Source organism: Cuculus canorus, chromosome 7 (assembly GCF_017976375.1).
Source record: "Cuculus canorus isolate bCucCan1 chromosome 7, bCucCan1.pri, whole genome shotgun sequence".
In the NCBI taxonomy this organism is placed as follows: Eukaryota; Metazoa; Chordata; class Aves; order Cuculiformes; family Cuculidae; genus Cuculus; species Cuculus canorus.
In genome coordinates this window covers 13,364,721-13,376,813 of record NC_071407.1, presented here as the reverse complement: position 1 = coordinate 13,376,813, position 12,093 = coordinate 13,364,721, and the positions used below count along the sequence as shown (strand labels likewise).

Genomic DNA, 12,093 nt, shown 5'->3' with positions numbered 1-12,093 from the left:
CTCCTGCCCTTCGCTGCCTTGGGTCCCCCAGCCCTGAGCCATGGCAGAACTGGTTCACACTTCAGGACTGCAGCAGCAGAGCACACCAGATGAAATACTCCTCAGTCTACCACAGCTCTCTGCATCAGGAAAAATGTATTTCTAACTGCAGCTCCTCTCCCTGCCTTCCTGCTGGGCAGATGCATGAATGTTTCCTGTTCCACCTTCTCAGATTGGGTTTTGGTTTGCTGTGTTTTCGCAAAGCTGATGAAGAAAGCAATAAATTTTGGGAACAGATGTATTCATAGTTAGGAAGCCTGAAATTCATTGCTACTGTGCTACTGTTACTGCTCTGGATACAATCCCAAAGCTTAGTATTGTTTCCAGTTTTCTCCTCAGGGGAATGTATGTTTGCTGAGGACTAAGTCAGCTCTAAGGTAGAGCTGTCACATTAATGTACGATTTGTTTGTTAATAATACCATATGGTATTGTAAAAATCTGTTAGCTATTACCCTTGTGCATCAAAACCCTACTCTCGTAAGCAAGCTTACTGTTCTGACATTTCAGAGGAGCTGCTCATCTGTGACCCACACCTTAGCTCAATGCAAAAGAGATGGACTTGGTCAACCAAACCACTCCCACCATCAGGCCTGTCTTCTTCTTGCAAATGACCTTCCCACGGACTGGAAATGTTACTGCTTAATCAGATCATTAAATTAACATTTAAAATGAAATCATTGTGTTTCTATGACAGACAGAAATTACTGTTTCTCTGACTGTGCATTTACATTTGCTGCATGCTGCTGTCTTAAACTGATCCTAAGATATAACAAGGTCAAACACAACCCAGGACTGCAAGGAAGGTTACCATGGGTTCAGCAGCCTGACTGTCTCAAACATTTGAATATTTCAAATTCAGCTGCGTAAAATACAACAATGTGCAAGTTACACAGTAAGCTTGTTAAAAGACAAACTGGTTTGCCTGAGGGAGATCTAACACTACTGTGGGCCTAACAATATATATGAACACACATTGCCTATATTGCCCAGGTAACCACCACCAAATACGTAATGTGGAATACAGAACCTCAGTCTGATAGAAGAAAACAAATACTAGAAGTACTACAAAAGTACTAAAAAGGCAAGGACTACAAAAGAAATGAGACTATTAAAAGACCCAAATCATTATAACTGTGAGAGGGTCCTTTTAATACTCTAATAGAGTATCTTTTAATACTCTAAAAACCACCCGAATCCTAAAAGTTAGTTTTCTCCATTGAACCAACACCATTAAAAATGTAACAAGCAAATCTGTAATGTTCATAAACAGATAACTAAAATCAGTAAAACAGTTTTCAAAACCTTCAAGCATTATTATACTGATGGCAAACATCAACAACATGATACGACATTCAACAAATGTAGTCTTTTCTTGTCCCTTAGGGAAGGAAGGGTTGATTGAGCTACAGGTAGGAATAAGCAATCAAAACCTACAGCTAATGAGGAAAGCAGTGACCATCAAGGCAACTCTGGGGAGTGAGCTAGAGTAGGAGGGAGCAAAAGGCAGTTAGGTGATGAACAACATAGTGAGAGTGCCACCAGAGCATCATCTGGAAAAACGATTTCCTCTGACACAGGACCACAGAGGCACTTCCCAGGGAAAATGGCAATAAATACACCTGCACGTACTCTCAGAAAGTGAGAGTGCTACAAAGCTCTCTGTTATGTGAAGCAGTCTCCAGTCCCCCACTCTGTCCATGAAGCCACTGTACTCCTCCTCGTTGGCTTCCTAGGAATTTGACCATGTTACCAACTCACCCAAAAGCATCACTCCCAAACAAAACATTTCTCCAAGGAAACCCTTCTCTTTCTGAACTCAGCAACCATGGTGATACTACCCAGACACAAAGAATTCTCAAGAAGCTCCTTGGCATCTCCTCTGGACAAGCACAAGCGGTTCATCAAAAATACCAGCAAAACCTTTCCAGGGAAACTGTAGGGCTTTCTGTTAATCAGCCTGTGCAGCTTGTTAACACTCCACCAGAGAATGGCCAGTGGCTCACAAAATGCCTTCACTCCATTTCTTCCTTTCTGTATTTCCTTCTCTGTCTTAGATTTATCACTATAGACCTCCTCTTCACTCTCTGAGGCTAAACAAAAAAGCTGAAAGACCAGTAGGAAGAAGGCTGCTGAAGAGGTATCAACCTCAGCCTTCATCATCCCAAGTCTCTGTTGAGGCACTACTGCAACAGGATTAATCTGAATGATTCTTTGGGGAGCAGTTATTCCCTTTACCTCTCAAGCTCTAGATTTTGCTGCCTCTACATCACTTTGAATAAAACTAAACTACTAGCTGATTCATGCCTCAGGTCCCTTCCTTATTTTTCTTCCACTACATAATACCTGGAAAGTGGGAGCCTTCTCCTTGATACACAAACTAAACAGAGATATGGGAAACTAGACTCCTGGAAAGATAAAAGGGACAATAAACATTCTCCAGTTATCATCATACTTACTGTTCGAGAAAACGTTTACTTTAACTGGACGCACAGCCAGGAACAGACTGAGCGCTCACCAAACCCACCCTGACAGCACCCTACAGAACAGCACGTGCTGCACCCGTTGGTATGAGCCACAACCCACTGACACTTCTGGTAAGCTGCACCAACGCCTCTTTCAGTAACATGAGCTTCCAGGCAAACAAACAATCCCCCTCCTTCAGATCAAGTGTGAGCAGGCTAACACTGCTGCAACTATGCAGCGCATTCAGCTAAGATGCCTCAGTTACGTGCACTACTAGGCAAAAACATGTATTTCAATACTGTACTCAGGGCTGGTTGCTCTCTCTCCTTTCTTGTTTACTCCAGGCATCCATGGGAAAAAAAGAGTAGAGAGGACAGATCAATATTTTTTTCTGCAGCTGCATGATGAAAGAATAGTTTAAAACTTTTCCAGAACATCCCCCTCCCTCAGACTAGGTTGCTGAGACCACAACCAGAGATAATTTGTGTGCCATGGCGATGCCACAAATTGAGCTATTTGCCATGCAGTATCTCCCATGCTCAGCTCTTTCACCCTGTTGAGAAGGGCCCAGTCTCGAAGCATCCCCAAATCTGTGACAAGTGAAGAGGCAGAGACATAAACCCATTTTCAGAGCATCTCTGCCCAACACACACAGGACAACAGTAAAACCATGCTACAACTTATTCTGATTTATTTTTCTTTTTCCCTTTCTTACTACTTGATGGCCATGTCTCTGCCACCGTGCCACATCCCTGGCTGAAGAGGACCACATTATTTTAATAGTCCATGTTCCCACATAAGCCAATGCCTCAGTGGCACAGGACAATCGGCACCAACACCGGTGGATTATGCAACCAAGGTGAAAAGAAAACATCCAAAGGTTTAAAAAAAAAAAAAAAGAAGCCAGTTGACAGCATTTCAGCCTCCCCTTATACCATCACTTGGTTTAACATCACATTATTGAAAGGTAAAAGCAGTACCCCGGGAGTGAATGCTGCAAGCTTTTAGGTCTGTGATGAGTGTGGTCACCCCTTACTCAGGATGTGCTAGGAGGGAAGTCGATCCGGAATGAGCAAGGGTTGTGCAGTGAGGTACGCAATTCTCATGCATTTGTGTGGTTGTTTTTACCTTTGCTGCCAAGACACATACAGTAACAATTTTATAGCCTTCCTGAAAAGGAAAAAAAGGAAAAAAAAAAAAAAAAAAGATCTCTACAGAGGCTCCAGCTTATGCAAAATGCTGCTGCCAGGATTTTAACTCACATGAGGCAGATGCAGATTCAGAGTGTCACTCCAGTCTTGACGGAGTTACACTGGGCTCCCCTGTTAAAGAAAAAAATCAGACTGATTTTAAAACTGCAACAGCTCTGTGCCATGTGGGATTGTATCTGCTGGAGCTCTGTCCTCTGGTAAGCTCAGAAGCCGGCCTGGCAGCTATTCCAAATATACTTATGACTGATGTATAGAGGAGGCACAGTTGGCAGTTGTGCATCCTGCAGGCAAAATTCTGTCCCCATATTCACAAAGCAGTCTTAGATCATCAGCTCAGAGATAATTACAGAGGAAGAGGCTACAAGCACACCACCCAGGTGACACAAATCCTTTGAGATTCATACAGATGCAGAGCAACTGGTTCAAGAAAAGGTCTCGTGCTCTTTTTGGGGCTTTGCCATTGATGTCCGTTCCTTGGTTGGTAACAGATTACTCCTTCCAGGGCACTCACTCTCTTTCTCACCACAAAATGCCTGCACAAGTCAGTGCAGGAGACTCAGAGGACTGAGTCAGGTGCTACTCTGAGAATCTGAGAAGAGAATTTTGCCCTACATCTGAATATGCTCACAGCGAGAGCTCTGCACACCACATCAGTCTGACATAGCACATCTAAATTCAATTGTACACTTTAACAAGCTCGGGCTTTTATGTGCAAAGCATTATGGAATAAACGGTACCAAACCTGCACATAGTGCTGCACCATACTGCAGTGCTCTGGTTTGCAAGCACACACAATAAGAAAAACAGACCTATTCCACAACTTACAGGTATGCACAGAGTCATCAGGAATAGCCTTGCAATCCAATTTGCTCAAACACAAAGCTGAAGTTGGAATGATGTTGCAAAAATGACCCATGGAAGTATGCAGACATCGTGGAAGGCTTCTCTGAAAATAAAGTGTTTAAAGCCTGCTTTGTTTCAAAATGAGTAGATGGGGAAGGCCGCAGTGCATGTGATAGCTCTGTTTCAGCTGTGGGAAGGAGAAATCCCTTTAAGGGACATCCATTTCTTTCATTGCTCCTCCTACACACACAGATTTCAAACTCAGGCAGGGTGGCTTCTCACTGAAGATGTAACATGGATTATTCCAGGATTTGTTGATTCTTCTTACAAGTTATTCATGGATCACAGGAGAGAAGCAGGAGCTAAAGCTGCCATAACAGCCCCTTTTTGCGCCTCTTCAGCTAAGTCAGGTTTGTGAGACGTATTTGCTGCCTCCAACTGCACACCTGCAGGCCAGTCCAGCCTAGCCATTTTATTTCCAATCGCTACGGATTTGGTGCTAGTAAAAGCCCTGAACTGAGAACAGTGCTGAATTCCCACACCACTGAGGCAGCTTTGAAAAAGCAGCTCCTCATTGCAGCACTCTACAATGGAGAGGAAAAGATGAACTCAGAAGGTTGCTGCAAGAGCAATAGAAGCCTGTAGAGTGAGCAGCTCCTTCTGGGAAAGAGGCAGGGCAAGGACTACTAAATGATGACCTGAAGTCTCATTCATCCCTGCCTCCAGTTTTTCCCCATCTGTCACTCTCCTTTGCCAGTATGATCTCCTATGACACCCTAGCACCTCCTGAAGGAATTTCATCCCTTCCACCAGCCAGCTCCTTGCCTGACTTTCCTCCCATGTGGAAGCCAAGAGTAGCCCATGGAAAGGTGCTCGCAGGGCCTCCAGAAGCACACACACCCCCACTGGCAGGGTACTTCATGGGAGCAGCTGCTTTCTGCAGCTGGTGCACTGCCTGCTCTGATCCTCTGCGCACAAACCAGCTCGAATCCATCCCCACGCTGGCGCTGAGAGCACTGTCTGCACATTGTGGGCTTCCCTGTCCAAGGCCCTGGCCATGGAGAGTCTCTTGGGAACTGAAACGCCTTATTTTGGTTGGCAGAAGAAACTAATGGGCTTTTGACTTTCAGGTGTTGGGATAAGATCGCTATTTCTCAAACCAGAGTGATGACCTCCTCCAAAAGGTTGCAAAAACCTTTAACAAACACTCAATCTTCAGAATTTTCCTCACTATCTGGATTCTCCAGAGGACACAAAAAAGCTAGATAAGCCAAAAGCCAGGCAGATAATGCAAGGGGTTGAGCCATTTCTCTGAAGCACAGGAAGTGCAGCCCAATTACTTTGTGTTAAAGTCTTGAAGAAATGAAAGTAAAATAGCTAGAAACAGGCTACTTCAGTCGCTGCTTATTCCCCAGTGAGCAAAGCATACAAATCAGTCTGTTAGGAACATCTATGGACAGGTGGGTAGCCAGTATCCAGATTTATTTATGTCTCAGGCACAACATGCATAATTAAGCTTGGACAAACACACTTCTGAAATTACACAAACCTGACTTAAAGAGCAGGATCAAAGTGCCACTCATTTTAAATGTTGATCCATGCTCTGAATTGCACCACAAATAAATAATGCAAGTATGTATTAGAAATGTATCGATATCAAGTTGTGTGAATAAAAAGTGCTTAGTTAAAGCCTTGAGGACCAAGATCCCCTTTTACAACTCCATCCTCTATAATACCGCAAGTTTCTACGCATTCTGCCTCCATTCTGTCAACATCTCCTCTGCATCTCAACATCTCAACGTAGCCCAAAGCTGGGCATTTAGTTCCATTTCTGTGACAGTCACCCCTTCACGACCAACGAGACCACTATTTCACACGTGCACCAAACACTCATTCCCTGGCACTTCAGCCAACCTGCAACTCCAGCTGAGAATCCAGAGAGAAACAGCAAGTGAACAGCCCTGGAGGTGTTTGGGACACTGGACTTAATTAAAAAATAAACCCCATGGAAGCGACAATACCAATTAAACACATTAGTAAGTGTTACGCAGGCATTTCACATACTGCCACAGGTTGAGGAAAGCTTGTCTCAGCTGTGGGGCCAGAGGATCCCCAGAAGTAACCAGGTAGTAAAGAATGCTATCTGACCTCTATATACTGACCCTCCTTTCAGAGTATCTATTATCTTCATAGCCTGTTTTCATACACAATTAGAAAAGAAGAGGATTTATGCCTTAGAATAATGATGACTTCAGCTTCTGTGTGACGGAGTCTTCTCTAACCACGGGGAGGTGTTGTCAGGCACCGTCATTGAAACGTAACAAAAGGAAAATGGTACCATTACAAGCTATGCTGCTTGCTATGTTAAAATAATTCATTACTAATGCAGGAAGGAATCTGAATTGTCATGTTTAAGTTTCACACCTGGGTGTCAGCTTCCCTTTGGTTTTGACAGTGCTCCTGCTCAGCTCTGGCAGGAGCCCAGACTCACTGCTGGCCTGCACAGCCTGGCAGGGTGCTGCCTGCCATTTTGCACCAGAAACACGGCAGAGGATTTTGTTTTCCATGAGAACTGGAAACCTTAGAGGTATCTGTACTCTGTGAGCCGCCATAAAAACAGGCTCAGCAGGCCTGGAATCCCAAGAATGAGGGTATGCACAAACGTCCAACTCCCCTTGCATTTCTCTTCTCGAAGACCCATCAAGTGTTACCTCAACTTCTGCCACGGCTGCTGCAGACATTTCACTTCACAGCATCCTTGTCAAACACAAAGGGGAAAATGGACACTCCTTTTTAAAGTCCTGTTTGCACACAGCACTGGTTTCAGTCCACCTCTGTCCACATAAATACGTGCCTGCTATGTGCCTGCGTGCAGGGCAATGGAGTCATGCACGTTTGTGCTGTGCTAACCTGGGAGTTCGGCGCCTGTAAACAAACTGACGAAGTAGTAAACGTGCCTAATTGTAACCGCAAGAAATCCCAAAGGAAACCCATGGGACAACTCATATGTTTTCAGTTAGTAACATTGGTGAATTACTGACTTGCCATTTGTTTATGGACTCAGCTGAACTGTGACCATAAACGATTTGTCTATGGTCAAACAAGTTGAAAAACAGCCAGATGCAGACCCCAGACCACTTGACTCTTGGGTTTTGATTTTAACCACTAGACTATAAATAAAAATGCACTGTATTACGCAAAGCAGAATTTTAGTATTTCAGCCTATATTTAAATTGTTCTCATAATAGCAAACAAACAAAATGGGTAGCAACAGTATGTTTTGCTCCTTTGAATTAACTCAAGGTTTCAATCTGAAATGAGAAGAAACTGCTGCTATATTGATCATAATTTTCATTCACCCAAAGAAACCTTTTCAAACACAGAAGTGTTCTATGCAGTAAGACAAAGCTGAGCCTTAAGCATACTTCAATATTTAATGTACCTTTTCTATTTCACTAGTAATTATGTGTATGCAGTGATCAGCAAACAAGACCTCGACAAAACCCCCAGGTGCATCCCAGGATATTTTCGTATGCTTAACACAAGCTGCTCCGCCGTGCATGAACAGCCAGAACTCGCACTAAGCCTCTTGTTGCCACAGATGTTTTGACAGTAAATCTGGTAGCAGGAAGCAAGGCAAGAATCACTAATCATCAGCAGGTTGAATCTTCTGGATCTGAGTTTCTGTGGGTCCCCAGCATCTTTTTCTGATAATGCCACATACAGGGTTCTGCGGAAACCAGCACACACCTACAAAGCAGCAGAAAGGCTCTGCAGTCCCCATAGATCAGCTATGCACCCACAAAGCAGCCCAAGAGCAATGAAAAATTCCTTACCACTAATGCTCCTGCAAACATCCCCAAGTGCACAGCACAGCTTTCAGCTGTAAAACCTCTAATCTGGAACTGTATCAGCTCCTATTCTCCCACTCTGGATGATAAAAGGTTCTGTAAAGACAGGATTTGTTGTTGCTTGTTCTTGGTTTGTTTTTTTTTTTTTTAAAAAAAAGTGTTGTCAAGAATCATCGGTTTTAACTGTCCCCAAAGCAGGCTTATTAGTGCTCTTGGTAAATTCCAGATATTTTTAGCTTTCTGCTGCTGCACTTTGTTTGCCTTCAATGTAACAAAGATCTGGGCTGTCTGGATACACCCCAGAGGCTGGCAAAACAGAGCTTAGTGTTGGAAAGATTTCTTCCACCAGAATAAAAATGCATGGCTTGAGGTAACAACAGCAGCACTGAGGTCACATTTTGCATGTTGAGAGAAGCAGTTCAGATGGACTCTGTATTTCAAGGAAACTTCAGTTTGTCTGCTTTAATAGTTGGCATAACTTTCCTTTGCACTGGAATATTATTTCATAGATAACTACACAGTCACCTGTTCTCTTATGGGAATTTTTTACCATTTTCCTCACACAAGAGAAACTTTTTTTGCAAGTGGCCTTCACAATTTACCTCTCTTAGATACAGCCCACTGCGAGTCATAATCCCATACTGGAAATACCTCTGCACTTCCATGGAAACAAAACTACTGTGCCAAAACACAGGCTTAGTTACTCAGTGAAGACTTCTGAACATGGAAGAAACAGTTGCACGGGCTTCATGTTCAAACATAATTTTCTAGCATCTAGAAATAAAATCACTTGAAAGTATAGTAGCTATTTATACACTATATCTAAGACATTATTATATAGTATCAGTGTCCAAACAGATACAGATCTTATTTCTCTTTTCTTTTATTCACTTAGCAGACTGAGCCTCAAAAGCCACACATTTGTTTAACAGGGTGCACCTGGGATCATACGCAGCAGCACAAGTGCCCATGCTGTCAATAAGCCACATACACCAGTTTTTCTGCAGTGTGCTAAAACCAGGCATTCACAAAGTAACAGCACACATGTGACCTGAGAGTTAAAGTCTGCTGTACTCTCAGTTTGGTTCCTTCTACAGAGTAAGCTGCTCTGTCACACAAGGATATTTGCAACTCAATAGTACTTCTGCTGCAGTATTAAGATTACTACATAAGAGGGTCTATTTGAGTGAAAAATGCCTCCCTATTTCCATCTGTCTGGCAAAGACAAGAACTGGCTATCGGTATACTAACAGCCTGCTGACACAGCTTGGTGTTATTCTCATGCTTTTAAGAACAAGAAAACAGAACATAGCAGCTTTTGAAACTTTCCTTACACTGTGAAGACTTGTTCTTTCAGCAGCTTCTGTCTCACACACTGATTCTTCCAGAATCCACAGACAGCAGATTAGCAGTTTGTCGGTTGGTGATTTACTGGGACAGAGTAGGCAACATATGCTTTCTCTGCTCCTCAGACCCAATGCCAGCATGTGAGATCCCACAGCTCCAGACCTCGGTTTGCTCATTATACAGCTTTAAATGGTCAAACTCTGAACTGCAGCAGCACAAAGACAGCAGAGACAACAGCCATGCCAGCACTGCACTGGTATTCAAAAAAACATCCAGCTCAAAGAATACCGGGAACAATTTAGCTTCTCCATCTGCCTAAAGCTTTAAAATACTAATGGCTAAACCAGCCTCTGAAATCTGCAAAATCTGCACCTGTTAAACTGGAAGCGTGCAAATGTGAGAACACAGACAGCAGATGTGCAATAGTTAAGGCATCTCTCATTTTTTCCTAGGACAGTCTGAACGCTGCTCTTGTCACATCTACTAACTCCCTCCTCTAGCCACTTTATTCATCCTGCATGACACAAAGAATTGTATTATCTGGTGAACTAGGAGAGAACAAAAACTACTTAGCATCTCCCCAAGAGAGCCTCAAAGCCTGTAGTCCTTACCTCATGATGAAACCAAAGACAAACTTTTAACCTAAGTAAGAGAGCCTCGTTAGAACATTTGTAATGGGGTCCAATACCAATAAACAGACAATAACAGTATCTGCACAGAAAAACAAACATTTCTTTGTAGCTGCTTCCATTACAAGCTCAGCAGCTTTTTGAAGTTCAATGTTTCATGTATAGAACTCCCATGTTTATACTTTGGTTTTCAGCAGTGCAATCCAGAATTTCTCTACACAAGGTACAAATTCATTAGTCCTGTTTCTAAGTTGTAGAAACCAAAACACAGAAAACTGATACAACCGAACTACAGTAAAAATACTAGATGGATTGAAGAACCAGTTCTCAATTCAGCTGCCCTTCTCCCAGACTACACGTAGCAACAAGCCAACCCTACCTTCTAGCTGTGTGTATCTCTTCCAGAATCAATAGGTAAAGAAAAGCTTTTAAAAAATATGATGTGGGTGTGAAAAAAATCCACTCTTCTCCAAACTCCAAGGATGGCTTAAACACAAATGCCTACTTGAGGAAGGGGAAAAACCTGTTTACCCATGTTGCACTTCAGAGAAAGTTGGGAAAGACTAATGCTGTCCTTCCCAAGTCTTTTCCCATATGATGAGAAGAGAAATGCTACAGCTGAAAGCATAAGCAATTTTGCAATAAAATCTTTGCAGTACACCAAATCTTGTCATTAAATTGGCAATGTTTCCAGCACACAAACTATATTCCAATCAGATTATGTTGTATTAATCATATTTGCACACAGTAAAAGCAGTATTTTTCAAGCCTCATTTCCCCTTCTTTACTGAAACAGTTTGCAGCAGCCAATGATAATTTTATTATTGATTTCTGGAGAATGTGCAAGCAGCAGTGATTCAAATACAGGAAAAGCATTCCAAATGAAAGCATCCTGCCTACTGATATTATGTCTTATCTACCTCAGAGATCAAAGATGAAACTTTCAATAAGGCCGTAACTTTTGGCAAAGGAGGGTAGTCACAGAGGAATCTTTTCAAGCACAATAGAGCCTGTAATTCTTACCAATTTCCCTCTCCATCTGCCAACGTCACGGTGTGAAATTACAGCCAGATGAGAACCCCACTGCTTTAGCCCTGCTTCTGTCAACGGACATCTACCTTTCACCTGACTGTGCAACCTGTCCCGTTTAAGACCTAGTAAAGCCAAGGCCTCCTGCACCACCTGGATCCAGACCTACCAATTACATGCGTAGCTCACGCTGGGAAGGAAGCAGCCAAATAAAATGCTCTGTGAAACTCATCTCCCTCTGCTGCACTTACAACCGGCCTCATCAACTCTCACCTCAGATTGAGTGTCACGGTGAGGACTCCCCACTGTCATACCTTTATCTTTCCTCCTGCAGTGTACAGTAAGCACGAAACAGAGAAGGCTGTGAAATCTCCCGGGTTACATGCAACATTTGCCTTTACAAAAGCACAGGCAGTTTTGACAGTACTGGTAAAAAGGAAGTCAGACAAGAATTGTTACTGACTACTGGCCTGCTAGCCAATCAGGATGAATGATGAGACATGAATCATTCAGATAATAAAATCCTCTAATATTTAGCGACAAAAATGCCCTACAAAAGGACCCTAAAATCTTTCTAGCTTACGGATTTAAACAAGAATTTTTCAAAAATTCTCAGTTCTGCCCTGACAGCAAACACAGCCCTTCAGTGATACCTGCAGATCCCTGAGCTGCTGTAACAC

At 42.9% G+C, this 12,093-nt stretch overlaps 1 protein-coding gene across 2 annotated transcripts in view; it reads right to left on the bottom strand.

Moving 5' to 3' along the window:
- Nucleotides 1-12,093, bottom strand: part of NT5C2 (5'-nucleotidase, cytosolic II) — a 62,908-nt gene that overhangs the window by 14,383 nt on the left and 36,432 nt on the right. The gene's annotated exons all lie outside the window — the stretch shown is intronic.